The sequence below is a fragment of the Mytilus edulis genome, chromosome 13 (assembly GCF_963676685.1).
Source record: "Mytilus edulis chromosome 13, xbMytEdul2.2, whole genome shotgun sequence".
In the NCBI taxonomy this organism is placed as follows: domain Eukaryota; kingdom Metazoa; phylum Mollusca; class Bivalvia; order Mytilida; family Mytilidae; genus Mytilus; species Mytilus edulis.
Genome location: NC_092356.1, coordinates 63313242 through 63328174, shown reverse-complemented (window position 1 = coordinate 63328174; position 14933 = coordinate 63313242). Strand labels below are relative to the sequence as shown.

The following is a 14933-nucleotide window of genomic DNA, read 5'->3' as shown; positions in this document are numbered from 1 at the left end:
GATTTTAGCTTATGCTTAAATGAATTTAGCTTATGCTAAAATGATTTAAGCTTATGCTAAAATGATTGAAGCTTATGCTAAAATGATTGAAGCTTATGCTAAAATGATTTAAGCTTATGCTAAAATGAATTCAGCTTATGCTTAATTAATTGTTTTATCCAATCGAAATCTCGCTTTCTTAACTACTTTTATACTTTTCTCTGGTATCAATAAATACACGGCCGACACTCGGCTAACCGAGAGATTGGTCGGTTAATCTATATTGAGTATGCGGCTATATCGGCAGTGGGTCTGTTAATCGGGTTGGCTATACGTCTGTTAAGAGTAAAACGAACAATTTAATGTTAAACTCGATCAAATATACAGATTTTTGGCATATTATAAGAATTAAATCAAAAAAAGAAAAGTGTCTGACAAAATGATATCTATCAAAGAACATTTTCCACCTTTAAAAATATTTCATAGTCTGCGCAGTTTTCAGTAAAAGTAAAAGGCGTCGCGCAAGTATGTAGTATTTATGATTACACGCATAGCAATTTTTTAATAAAAGGCGAAACAAACAATTTTAGATATCATTTAAAAGACACAAAATACTACTTTGGTTCTTAAATATAAATTGACATTAGTAAATATTTCATAATTGTAATATAACGTGAGTAATACCACGTTTTAGTGAAAATTGTGTGAATAAAGTCTGTTAATGGGTTGGACAATTGAAATTGTGTCAGTTAAGAGTTATTTAGCCACGAAAATAGTTGTGCTACCTTTATATTTTCCCATTGAAAATGTTAAAAATGAGATGTTCTTGAGAAAAAAAAAAATATTGTAAGGGTTCCGCGGAACCCAGTGTCTCGCCTACTTTTGCTGTAAATCGCAGGCTCAACAAAAATGAGGAAAAAAATCAATAAAAATATTCCTCTTGATACTATCTTATGATTGTAAGAAGCTTCTGTCCAAGTTTAGTAAAAATTTAGGATAGTGAATGAATCTAATAAATGTTTTGAAAACTTTAACTGCAGACTGTATGTAATGTTAACTGGAAGAAAATCTAAGTCCATTTAAAAGTAGAATACAGAATAAATGGAGTTATCTTTTTACAATATTTACTTCTGGATACTATCTTATGATCATAAATAAGCTTCTGTCCAAGTTTGGTACAAACCCAGGATAGTTTAAGAAAGTTATTAAATTTTTAAAAACTTTAACCACAGAGTGAATGTAATGTTTCCCCGTAGAAAAACTAAGTCCATTCAAAAGTAAAATACGGAAAAAAATGGATCTATTTAATTACAAAATTTACTTCTCGATACTATCTTATGATCATAAACAAACTTCTGTCCATGTTTGGTACAAACTAAGGATAGTTTAAGAAAAGTTATTAAAACTTTAAAAACTTTAACCACAGAGTGAATGTAATGTTTCCCCGCAGAACAAACTAAGTCCATTATTTATAAGTAAAATACGGAAAAAATGGAATTTTATTTTTACAAAATTTACTTCTGGATACTATCTTAATATGATCATGAACAAGCTTCTGTCCAAGGTTGTTAGAAATCCAGTATAGTTCAAGAAAAGTATTAAAATTTCAAAAACTTTAACCACAGAGTGAATATTTGTGGACGCCGCCACACCGACGACGACTGAATGTAGGATCGCTTAGTCTCGCTTTTTCGACTAAAGTCGAAGGCTCGACAAAAAATAATAATACAATGCAACACTATCCTTCCAGTAAAAGCATTTTTATTTTGACTTTCTTTGCATTTTACTCAAGAGTGTGTCACTTCAATATAGCGTGATCTGGGTTGGTCGCTGGAATATGCATGAATTTATTATTAACGATTTCAATCAGCCTTAATTTTTGTGTCTGTAGCATGTTCTCAAATCCGATTGAACGTGTCTTTCTAATACTACGCAGGGTACATATATAACGTGTTGTCGTTTTCATATGCACATGACATTTGTCACTGGACGTTTAGGTGGTACCCAACACTACAGGGAGATAACTCTGTAAAGTCAGTGATACGTTTTAATTACGTTGTGTTACAAGTAAAGGGAATAATAAGCTTCTCGAAGATCAAAATTGGTGTTCGTCAAACTGCTATATAACCAGTTAATTTTTCTGACAAAACGGTTGGTTCAAATTTTTTGAAATTTTTATATTTCTGTTAAAGGTTCAAATTAAATACTTTGTCAAGATTTTATCCAAATTAAACGAACCACATTGATTTTAGTGAAAGTTTTCGGTACCACCTTAATCCTAATTCCTCAGCATCATCCAATTGTTGTTTTTTTTCTTGTATTACTTAATCATCTGTTGTTTACAAATCATTCTAAAGAAGTAAATAGAAAGGAGCGAATGCAGCTACATTTGGTTGTATTTAAATTTAATTCATTTTATTCCGTTTAGTTCCTTTTCTACATATGTGCAGAGAAGAACTGCAGGTATCCACATATATGAGTACATCGCAATCCGTTACTGTTTCAACACCCAGGGGGGTTTCATGTCTTTATTCTTAAACAATTTGTTTTCTTCTCTTTTTTAGCAATGCATCACTCTCTACTTATCTTTTATTCTGTATTCTGTATCTCCATCCAGATTCTCGTGTATACCATGAGGGTACGGATTGGTGGTGGTGGGGGGGGGGATGTTGTTTATTTCTGTATTCTTTAAATGGTTATGTTACTTTTCTCTACATTTTATTTATCTTACCCATTATTCTTTCTCTATTCTTTATATTTAGGCATCCCAATATACTGATGTTTAGTTACATTACGACGTTAATCTCTGATTTATATACTGGTTACCAATGTAGATGACAAATTGGTGTCATTCATGACAATTAAACAGAATCCACATGATATATGCGACCATTCTCGGATAAAATCAATTTTACTTTAATTTAAAACTTTTTGAAACCATTTTTATCAATTTTCAATATCCATTGCCTACATTGTTATTGTTCATGTGTTTTGTTCCGTATATTTTATATTCCATTGCTCATGTTTTGTTTCCGTATAATATTTTATGTTCCATTGCTCAAGTGTTGTTTCCGTATATTTAGCCGCTCGTCTTGAGCCTACCAAATGAACACACCATAAAGTAATAAAATTATACTTTTATTGTCATTCATAACTCTTAACAGACTAATTAACAGACCGGGTTTTATACATCCGACCCATTAACAGACCAGGTTTTTAATAAAGATTGATTTATGTCACCAAAATACAGATTTTCGTGTAGATTTTTCACAAAATGATATCAATTTGGTTAACACTCATAATGCCCGTCTTTTTTCGATGTTCAAAATAGTGCATGCAAGTAAATTCAACCCAAGTGTCATTTTGTGTGTGTAAAATGTGTATAAATTTACTGATGAGTAATTTGCCTTTTCATTTTATAGATCGTAAATAGAAGCTAGAAAAATAATAACACCACTGGATTCAGTACATTGAATAGTTTTGTCAGACACAAATATTTTTTATGATAAACATATATTTAAAAGGTTATACAATGAAACATTCTGAGTTTTCAATGATTTTCTCGATAACACCTGATTAACAGACTTTAGCCAACCCGATTAACAGACCCACTGCCGATATAGCCGCATACTCAATATAGATTAACCGACCAATCTCTCGGTTAGCCGAGTGTCGGCCGTGAAATAACCACTTTCTTAAATTAATAAAATTTTATGTTTTTTCTTAATGTTAATATATATATAAACAGTGGGGACTATGGCCCCTCTGTCATCCCACTTAATCAGTCTCTGCTACCAATGACCATCTATATATTAATTTCAGATTTCAAAATAACAATGTACCAAAATCAAGTAAAACATAGTGACAAAAGAAAATCTCCAAAAAAGAACATTAAAAAAATTATGCAAAATTGAAATTAGACAGCAACCATATGATTTTCTGAGGGGGAGCTATGGATGTTTTCACCCTCAGCTGCCACTATATGTAATGCTAAAATTGAAAGATAAAAATTGCTTTCGACTTGTAGTTCGGAAACAAAATCCATAGCCCCCCCCCCCCTTTTTTTCAGAAAAAAAATATAACTGATACTTTAATCTAACGTATAGAGATATTTTTTTCTAACACAAGTGCCTGACAGGCCAAGTAAATTTTCAGCTAAATTGCATTTGTAGTTTTAGGTCGAGTTATTCTATTTTTAATTTATGCATTCCCCTTTTTAGCGATATATTAGGGGAGGGGCTAAATCGAGTCGAATTCAATTAAATGTACATTTTTGTACGTGTGAATGAGGCCTTAGACAATGACTGTATTTCCTGTGAATTCAGCTTAGGCTTAATTATTTATGTTATCCAATCAAAATCTTTCTTAACCACTTTTATACTTATCTCCGGTATAAACAAATAACCACTTTTCTCAAATTAATAAAATTCTCCGTTGCTGATCCAGAGATGGGCGTAGAGGGAGTACGCCCTCTTCCCTTTGTTTGGACTTTTTTATATTATAAAATGATAAATCAGACTATACTTCGTGAATTTTGCCATTTCCCGTGTACTCCAGTAGTTATTTTTTTGGTGGAGTTGACCAGTGCGTCGAACAAACGTCACTCAGTCATTTTAAAATTCAAATAACAGTCATAAATTGCTTAGGCTGGGGATGACACTCATAACACCTTTAAAGCGAAAAAGGATTGAGAAAGAACATATTAACTTCTATTTCACTATCCACCAAACAGAAAGGAATACTCTATTAAATAATAGACTATTACACACTCTTGAGAAAAAAAAGTTCCATAAAAATATTATTTACCTACGAAAACATGTTGAACTCAAAACGCCCAGCCTATTTTAAAATAATATAGCCGAATAATGAGCCAAAGTATGTATAAGCTCTAGATAGATTTAAAGTCTAAGGTACGATTTGAGGAGGCAGTCTTAGATATTTGAGAGAAAACAAATGACTTTGATTTTTGCCTTAAACAAGTTCGGTCCGAAAGTTGACTGAAAACGATAGTTTTGTCCACTTTTTATGCTATTAGAAACAAAAATTTCTAACAGAATTATTTAGCATTAAATGAACATGCATGATGTATAAATACGGGCGTATTTTATTTTGTGGCCGGGGTTTGCATGTATGACCGGAATGACTGTTTCGCCGAACTGATATGTTGAATACTTTTCCAAGACCATGCAGACTGCAACCTGCCTGCTGGGTGTGGACTTTCTGTCTCCATTTGTCGACCGTCATTCATAAATTGAATTGTAAAATTAACTTACAACACGTACAAACCGGCGAAAATTCTACTTATCTATGTTTTACTGAGAAGTCCCACATTAAATTTATAAGTACATAGCTTTGGATCCATGCTATCATTTTATGAAAGACAATTAATAGGGAGAATACATGATCGAAAATGTTCAACCCTTACGCTTTACAGCAACTACAAAATAAACATGCCCCACGACAGAAACCGTTTAAAAATTGCATGTTACACATATTTTTATGTTTTTTTTAGCCCCAATAGGGTCCCAATATGTTGTTTCTCGCTTCGCTTGCCGATCTTTAAAAACTTAGCCGCCTTTCCAAAATCCTGGATCCGCCCCTGGTTCTATTTTTCACAACACATGTACATCTATATATATAGTAACAATTAATCGAGAGAATATATCAAACAGATATACCATTCAATTACGGACTGCAGTCCGCATATACACATAACCCATTAATGGATAAAAGGGTAAGATGAGATTACTTTCATGAAAGTATGCTAACTTGACCAAATGACTGGTCAATATCAAACTTATATATATATACCCCCCCCCCCCTTAACAAAATAAATACATCCCGTTTGTTTTCAATGGTCAAGTCGTTTTGGTCATTTAGAATAAGTAAAAAAAATCAATAATGCCATAACAATCTGAATTTTTGCGTCCTCAATCAATTATTGCGGGGGGGGGAGGTGGGGGGGGGGGGGGGGGGGGGGGTGGAGGGGAGGGGCTCAGATAATTTTGTAGCTATTGTTATAAAATATTTTTGAAATTGAATTTGAGTTCATTGGTGTCTTTTGCAATGAAAAGAAATAAGAAGATATGATATGAGTGCCAATGATACAACTCTACATCTAAGTTATAATTTGTAAAAAGTAAATAATCATAGGTTAAATTACGGCCTTCAACACGGAGCTTTTACTCAAACCGAACAGCAAGCTATAAATAAGAGCCACACAATTTGTTTTATCATATTTTCGCCACTGCCGGGAAATTCTTCAATTAGTTCCTACATTATTTGATCCTAATCTTCCGCCGAAATGTTTGAAACGTTAATTTTTGTTAAAATGCATTTTCTTACTTTATCTTAAAAATGCACTTTCGCTAAAAAGATTAAAGATCTATTTCTAAAACGTAATAAGTTAACTGTATGCTCATTATTGTAGATCCCGTAAATTCATTTTTGTAGGACCATCGATTAAAATTCATTATTTGACAATTTTCCATCAATATTTGGTGTGATTTGATTTTTTTTAATCTTAAATCGAGAAACAAACATGTCAAGGTTTTAACACTGGACACTTTTAATTTGCAAAACACTCATTTGCAAATCCGCCGCCGCCTCAAACAAGAGCTACAATATCATGTATATAACCAAAATGTGCGGAATTACATGGGATTCAATAATTTCATTGGTTTTATACTGTTACTTTCATATTTATTTTGCAATTTGAATTATAAAAACATGGGATTTTCAATATCCCATGGGACAGGGCAAAATCCCATGGGATTTACCATTATCCCATGGGATTTTGGTTAAATCCCATGGGATTTTTTTTGGTCCCATGGGATTATTGTAGTCCCATGGGATATTTGTTGTCCCATGGGACAAAAAAAATCCCATGGGACTATAATTATCCCATGGGATTTTTAATATCCCATGGGACAAAATAAAATCCTATGGGATTAAAATTATAAATATATATAAATATAAAGTTATGTGTATGTTACAATGAATGCTGTTTGGTAGTAAAATGTTTTAAATGTATACGAGTTTTTTTTATATTTTTTATATATACATATATATAATTTTTTTTAAATTTTGTCACAAACATGTTTTTTATTTGTTTATATGACAATAAAGATTATTCTTATTTTGGAATGTATAATAATAATATTTTACAGTCAATTTCTAAATAAATGAAAAAATATTGTTTTGAAATCTTTGTCTTGTTTATTCTATTATGAAAAATAGAACTGAAAAAATATTTCATATTCTGACTGAATAGTTCACTCTTTTCATGAGGTAAGATTTTCTTTGTTATAGGTTCATTGCAATACTTGTATAGGCAAACGATTTGAATTATAATATATAACTTTGTGGTGTACATAATAGTATGCTTATATTTGCAAATTTATAATATAAACACTTTTTGTTAAAGTTTTTGCTTTCTTTATTCACAACTTGCTATGTACAATTATTCAGTCCACTATATAAGAGTGAAGTCAATAAATAATTTCATTCACTAGAATATTCCTGCAATTCTTAGACAAAACATTTTTTCAATCTGTTCTTCAAAGATCTTCCTCTGTACATCTTTATTGAATCGAGAGATTCAAATGAGAAGACAAAGCAAGTTTATTTGGACAACAACATTCTAATATCTTGTTCATTCGTTCCATCTTTCAATTGATAATTACATTGTTGTATTTATATGATCAAGTTCTTGTGCATCAATGATCGTGATGATATGACTCCTTTTTGTTTATAGTCATCATGTTGAAATTTCCTCTTTCAAATAAATGTAGGAAAAAACATGTTCCATTTCAAATTAATAAAAAAGTCGCACTATGGAGAAAAATATCAGCTTTAAGTTTTCCGTTCAGTATTGATCTGTGAATGATGACCATGAAAATCCAGATTTCTGACCTACAAATACACAAACTCAAAAATTATCAGTGAAGAGATCAATAAAATGGCTATTTTATCATGTTTATGATTAATATGATAAACTTTCATTTAAATATTCAAGTACTAAATTACAGAAATCGCTTAAATTTTATAATAGTTTAGTTAAAGTACAGCTTATTTAAAATTATAATAAAAAATATAGGCCACGGTTGAGTTAAATAAGAAATTACATTTTTAATGCCAAAAAATGGCATTTTTGCACCAAAGGGAGATAATTTGGAGCTTTTTCAATGATATATGCATTTTAAAAGTCATCTGGGGCCAAACCGAATTGATTGTTTTGAATGATTTGGTGTACCATATGATAAAGATATAAATAAATTGAGTTATGAAAAAAAAATATTAAAACATTTTTCTGAAATTGTTATACCCTAGAGCCTCCTTAAATGTCATTTGATCTCTATTGGAGAAATGTCTCATTGGAAATCAGACTGCTAAGTGTTTCTTATTTTTATATCAACCCAGCCATATTATACCTGTCTAATATCAGGAGCTTGTACATAGTTCAGTGGTTGATGTTGGTTCATACCCGTCATTTTTATTTTTCATAATTTTTTGTTTTTATAAATTAGTCTGGTATATTTGACGTTTGAATTGATGCTCTGTTTCAAATTTGGTTAGTGTTGACTTTTATAGATTACTATAACATGCATAGGGTATGGGTTTTCTCATTACTTACAGGTCATCAATGGCCTCTAATAAGTAATGACAATGCTTACATCCACTAAATTGAACTCTGATGGATAGTTTTCTCTTTAATCATACCACATCTTATTTTAATAAATATTTAATTATTATTCAAGGAAATTTTTTTTTATAACAGTGGACTTACCATTTAGGCTTTGTTGACCTCTGTAAAACTTATTTTGTTGATAATTTCTTCTGTTTATAGTTTCCCCTTTATCTTTCATGTTCTTGCCCTACACATAAAAGGGTAAACATCATTTAATGACAACAATAACTACTACATGTATTACATAATTAGTAGGCAACTGAAAATTTTGTCTTATTTGTATATAACATCAACTTACTCATCATTCTTGCTGTTCAATATCATGAATATTATCATTATTCTATGAATATGAGGTCACAGTAAAATTAACCTTGGCAGGCAGACATCTTTTTTTATTTGATACCTTGTAGTCATTCCATACAACAAGTAGACCTATGCTTAAAAAATCTAAGGCCAAAATTAAAAATATGTTTGTTTCCCATCCCCCCACACGGGTCAAAAATAAGCGCCCGGGTCAAAAAATTATTTTCCACAAAAAAATCGAAATTATTTTTTTCCTGAAAATAATTTGTTTCCATTTTTGGAAAGTGCTTGAAAGCAGAAGGATTGATAATCTAAATAAATACACTCAAATTGAGCACAAACAACTGATAAGTGGCCTGGACTGGACAAGTCAAACCATTCATGTGACCATGCTATGACAATCACATCCAGTTAAAAAAAACTAGAGGCTCTCAAGAGCCTGTGTCGCTCACCTGTTAATGTGTTTACTGATGTCGGCCATCTTCGTTGGTAGGCGGGGTCATTAGACACTTTTTTTTAAATAGATACCCTAGTATTATGATTGTGGCCAAGTTTGGTTAAATTTGGCCAAGTAGTTTTAGAAATGATTTTTATACAAGTTACAAAAATGACGAAAAGTTGTTCAATATTGACTATAAAGGGCAATAACTCCTTAAGGGGTCCTCTAACAATTTTGATCATGCTGACTTATTTGTAGATCTTACTTTGCTGAACATTAGTGCTGTCTACAGTTTATCTCTATCTATAATAGTATTCAAGATAATAACCAAAAACTGCAAAATTACCTTAAAATCACCAATTTTAGGGCAGCAACCCAACAACAGGTTGTCCAATTCAACTGAAAATTTGTGAGGGGATATATCTTATTCTGATGGACATTTAAATCTTGAAAGATTTGCCCTAAATGTCTTAGATTCAAAGATATAAAGCAAAACCTGCATTTTACCACTATGTTCTAATTTTAGCCATGTCGGCCATTTTGTTTGGTAGGCTGGGTCAGCGGACACATTTTTTAAACTACAAACCACAATGATAATTGTGGCCAAGTTTGGTTAAATTTGGCAAAGTAGTTTCAGAGAAGAAGATTTTTAAAAAAAGTTACAAAAAATGATGAAAAGTTGTTAAAAATTTACTATAAAGGGCAATAACTCCTTAAGGGGTCGACTGACAATTTTGGTCATGTTGACTTATTTGTAGGTCTTACTTTGCTGAACATTATTGCTTTACAGTTTATCTCTATCTATAATAGTATTCAAGATAATAACCAAAAACTGCAAAATTTCCTTAAAATAACCATTTCACAGGCAGCAACCCATCAACAGGTTGTCCGATTGGGCGATTCGTCTGAAAATTTCAGGGCAGATAGATCTTGACCTGATCAACAATTTTACCCCCATGTCAGATTTGCTCTAAATGCTTTGGTTTTTGAGTTATAAGCCAAAAACTGCATTTTACCCCTATGTTCTATTTTTAGCCATGGCGGCCATCTTGGTTGGTTTGACAGGTCACGCCAGACATTTTTTAAACTAGATACCCCAAGGATGATTGTGGCCAAGTTTGGTAGAATTTGGCCAAGTAGTTTCAGAGGAGAAGATTTTTGTAAAAGTTTACGGACGACGGACGCAGGACGACAGACGACGAACGCCAAGTGATGAGAAAAGCTCACTTGACCTTTCAGGTCAGGTGAGCTAAAAAAAACCTGCCTTCCTGGTCTGTTTACAAAGGGTAGACCCGGGGGAGGGGAAACAGACATTCTTTTAAATGTGGCCTGATAAAATGACAAAACCAAGAAAACTTATCATTGACCAAAGAACAATAAAATGCGGTCATGGTTTATATATGAATCTGCCATTCAGACATGCACACCTTACAATTGTTTCATATCTACCAAATATATATATAATCTACCTGTAATTTAAACATATGATAAACTGACAAAACAATGCAGTGTTTCATTGACCAATGAACCATGCATGAAAATGAGGTCAAGTTCATATAAAATATGACAGACAGCTAAGTGCATCTTACAATTATTTCATTCACTAAATAAAGGGGCCTTATTGCTTACAGTATCTGGAAAATAGACCAAACCACAAAAACTAAATATTTTCAAAGTTCCTTATACCCTGCCAATTTGTTATGGTTGTGCCTGTTCCAAGTCAGGATCCGATAATTCAGTGATTGTCGTTTGTTTATGTGTAACATATCTGTTTTTCAATTTTTTTGTACATAAATTAAAGCACAATACATTTGTACATGAAACACAAAGCTCATCACTGAGATAGTAGTCTCAGATAGAGGGAGGAGGGGTCAACCAAACTCCCCTATTCAATCTGAATGCAGGACAGAAAGTCACAGTCAAAAAGTCACACACTGTCACAGGACAAAAAGTCACAATTTAGTTTTGAGATTTTTTTTCTTTGAACAAGAAAACACTCTTTTTGTATTTTTCTTGAAGTTTTATACATGAACATGATGTAGCAACTTTTAAATTAAAATTTATTAAAAACAAATAAATCAGTGCATTAGGTTTGCGCACATTACCATTACATTTGCACGCATTTTTTAACATGTAAATATAAAAAAAAAGATATAGTATGATTGCCTTTTACAGCTGACTATGCGGTATGGGCTTTACCTCGGGCTTTGCTCATTGTTGAAGGCTGTTTGGTGACCTATGGTTGTTAATGTCTGTGTCATTTTGGTCTCTTGTGGACAGTTGTCTCATTGGCAATCATACCATATCTTCTTTTTTATATTATGAACAATTTCCTAAAATTAAAAATGAATATATGTAATAAAAAGAAGATATTTCAAAATCTTTTTTCATTTATATTCAATCAATTGTCAACAAATTGTTTGTGACTTTTTGTCCTATCAACTTTGTTACTTTATGCCTGAGTTTGACATGTGTTTGACTTTTTGTCCTGTGACTTTTTGTCGGAATGTCCTGTGACTTTCTGTTCGTTTACCTTCCATCTAAATCAGTGAACTGAATAATTGTTTTTTGCAGAAGTCCGGGGAGTGTTAAAAAATCACATGACTGTGCAAGTTGAGAGTCAACACTTCCACAGGGACTACACAATACTTTTTCAGAATGTCAGCAAAAAAGAATCACTGGTGACAGGGGAGTGTAACCGATGAATTGATCCTGAATCAGATAAGATTTTCCCGGTACGTCTAAACACCGCTCAGGAGGACCTCCTGGTGCACACATGCAGGACATACAAGGTGCACTCATGGCAGAACCTATATAGTCGCCGTCGTATCTGCACACATGATGGATGCATATATTCGTTATAGATCGTCATACACTTCTCATTTTAGAGTTAAATTTGCAAGCAACCTCTTAAGATTTTAAAATAATAATGCTACTAAAAATATATTATTTCCCCCAATTTTCGCAATTTTTTCGCCATATAAAATATTTAGGCGACTGTGCTTTTAGTGAATATAAACGATTACGAGGCCTCACGATAAATATAAATATGAAATATACTGGAACATCGATTAGCATAGATCGAGCAGCAGAGTAAACTTCCACATAAATCTCGAAGTTATTTACGCCGGATAATATAGACTGTGCTCCTGAATAAAGTTGTCAAATACATTAATTTGTGTTTTTTACTTCTACAAGAAATTTGATTCAAATGCTAATTACGCACCATTTGCTGAGCAGAGAATCATTCTAAGCCAGGAACCGTCTATACTAACTGATAACAGTAAGAATAGAACTTGAGTCTCTGTAAAAAGGCAGTCAATCCTAACAGAACTGTATTAACTTAACGATACATGTACATCAAGTTCCAGCACCTCACCAAGCACCCTTGCCTTGCATACTGAGATGGCAAACTGGTGTGTGTCAGTATTTTAATATAAAACTGCGTAGGTTCATATCGTTTGATTCAACGTTTGTTTGGTTATTTTTTAAGGATCGTTGTAAAATTATATCTAAATCTTTGTTAAAATACGATTTTGAATTGTTCAATTCTTTCTATTTCATAATTTTGTCAAAGTCTACTTTTTAAAGTTTTAAATTTTACAGAAAAAATGAATATTCTATTTTGATTTGAAGAAAATCTTTTTGAACTGTCATGACATGGTGTTGCAAAGCTGATTACAGGTAACTATAACATACAGTAATTTTCCATTTCGACAGTGCGTGTATTCTCGGGTGTGTATAACGTATAGTTTTCTAGAGAACATCCTGTCTACGTGTAATACAGATTGATGACATTATACAACATTTCTTTGGTTAAATGTGATAAGGTATCTGTGTCCATTCCCTATTTCAACACCACTAATTTTTCGAAGAAAAAAAAATCAAAAAAAAATTTATATGAAATTAAGAAGAAAAGTAGCAAATATAAACTTCAGTAATTGCGCATTGAGTAAACATAATTCCAATATTGCATGAACAAATCCGTGAGAAAACGTATATATACATGTATGAATAAAGATGTGTTTTAAAAGACCTATTGGCATTATTTCACACTAGGACCTAAGATAACTAGAACTAAGCAATGGTTGATCCAGAAATTTTCATAAGTGGGGACTCATTGACTGCCTTAGAGTGTTCACGTCCAGTCATGCTTCCGTGATTCCCTATATAATCTACCATTTGTTTCCAAAGATTTAGGAGGGGGGCTGGTACACACATATATATATAAATATACCTCTGCGGCGGAGCCAGCCATTTGAAAAGGAGGGGGGTCTCAACCCAGGACAAAAGGGGGAGGGGTGGTTCCAACCATATGTCCCCATTCAAATGCATTGATCGTTCAAAAAAAGGGGAGGTTCCAACCCCCGAAACCCTCCCCCTGGATCCGCCACTGATACCTAGTATGCATATAATTAAGAACAGCTTTGAATATATAAAAATCCTGTTTAATCCATATAAAATATTTCATAATGCGAGTTTAAATTATTGCGTTTACAACCCCGTTGCATTTTTCGCAATAAAAAAAAACTCGCATTAATTCCGAATTTACAGTATATATATATATTATGTATATAACTTGGGAAAATACCCAAATGTTATAAAGAAGAATAAATTAATTGATTGTTATATGGTATTAGAATAGGAAGATGTGGTATATTGCTAATTTGACAACCCTCCATCAGAGACCAAAGGATGTAGGCCGTTAGCAACTGATGACACTGGACAACCTTTAACAATCAGTAAAATCCATATCGCATAGCTATTTTTATTGAAAATCATATTATTGCTACATGTATGAAAACAATTTTGTATAATCCATTACTTTAGATTTTATTGGTTCTTTTTCAGAAAGGATTGAAATTCACCACCTAGAATAAATGGAGAAAACATAGAAACAAGACCAGAATAAATTCAAAGACAAAAGTTGGATCAGTTATTATTTTCATCACTCAGTCAATGATTTGAAGTTCTTTTAAATTCAAAAAAATATTGAAACCACAATAATGTCAAAGTTCTGTGCTGAATGTCCAAAAAGTGGACTATACCATCAAACAATGCTGGATGATAAGAAACTATTAATGTTTTGTGTTGAGGGATATTGTGAAAAAAATAGATTTACTTAAATAGCTACTAGTATGTTAAGCCTAACAATAGAGTTTTTATTGATTTCAAATGGCAAATAATTGTGTTTCAAGAAAGTATTCTATAATTCATGAATAAACATATATTGATACTTACATTATCTGCTTTGTTGTTTAAAAGTTTAGTTTTGAACAGTTAAAGAACAATATGCTAAATTAACATTTCCCAAGAAAAAAAGATATTCAATTAAAAAGATTCATCTTATAATAATTTACTACCAAATAGAATACATTGTAACATACACATTACTGTTTATTTATATCTATATATTTACAATTAGAATCCCATAGGATTTTAATTTGTCCCATGGGATATTAAAAATCCCATGGGATAATAAAAATCCCATGGGATTTTTTTTGTCCCATGGGACAACAAATA

The 14933-nt window shown here is 32.1% G+C and overlaps 1 protein-coding gene and 1 long non-coding RNA gene across 2 annotated transcripts in view; one reads left to right on the top strand and one right to left on the bottom strand.

The window, feature by feature from the left end:
* LOC139499901 (uncharacterized) overlaps positions 1–14933 on the top strand; it is a 107328-nt gene that overhangs the window by 22763 nt on the left and 69632 nt on the right. The gene's annotated exons all lie outside the window — the stretch shown is intronic.
* Positions 7394–12048, bottom strand: LOC139501079 (uncharacterized). Its single transcript, XR_011658450.1, has 3 exons — positions 11944–12048; positions 8768–8855; positions 7394–7893 (listed from the first exon to the last, which is right to left on the bottom strand). It is a non-coding gene; the product is annotated as an uncharacterized lncRNA (long non-coding RNA).